The sequence below is a fragment of the Rhincodon typus genome, chromosome 38 (genome assembly GCF_021869965.1).
Source record: "Rhincodon typus isolate 14 chromosome 38, sRhiTyp1.1, whole genome shotgun sequence".
Lineage (NCBI taxonomy): Eukaryota > Metazoa > Chordata > Chondrichthyes > Orectolobiformes > Rhincodontidae > Rhincodon > Rhincodon typus.
The window spans coordinates 16,693,707-16,694,376 of NC_063369.1; positions in this window are offsets into that span (position 1 = coordinate 16,693,707).

Here is a 670-nt window from a genome sequence, read left to right on the forward strand (position 1 = left end):
TGGCATGGACTGGTGGGACTGAAGGGTCTGTTTCTGTGCTGTATGACTCTGTGACTCTAAGCTGGTGTTGAGCGGCCTTCTTGAACCACTGCAGTCCACGGGGTGTAAGTGCCCTCTCAATTCTGTTACGGATGGAAGTTCAAGGATTTTGTCCCAGCAACATTGAAGGGACAGCAATATATTTGCAAGTAAGGATGGTGTAAGGCTGCAAGGGGGATCTTGCAGGTTCTGGTGGTTCCATGTATCTGCTGTCCTTACCATTCTAGACGGTAGAGTTGGTGTGCTTGGAGATGCCTTTATCAAAGGAACCTCGGCACGTTTCTGCAGTGTATCTTGTAGATGGTTCAAAGATTCCAGGTTTCTACCATCGGTGTGTAGAGGTATTTCCAAATTTAATTTGTAATTGTATCCAATTTTTAAACACTAACCCCTAATTTTAAACACCCAACCAGCAAAATTAAGTTACCTCTATCTGCCATTAGGTTTTTCCTTGTTTCCATCACTTCTTTTCCCAATTCCTGCCCGTTCTCAATCCTTTCCACTAATGGGAACACTTTTTTTTTTTCCCCCCCCCCTATTCGTACTATCCAGACCCGTCATGATTTTGAACAGCAATAAAATTTCCTGTCTCTTTTCCTAAGGAAAACTGTCCAAATTTATGTAAGTCGCC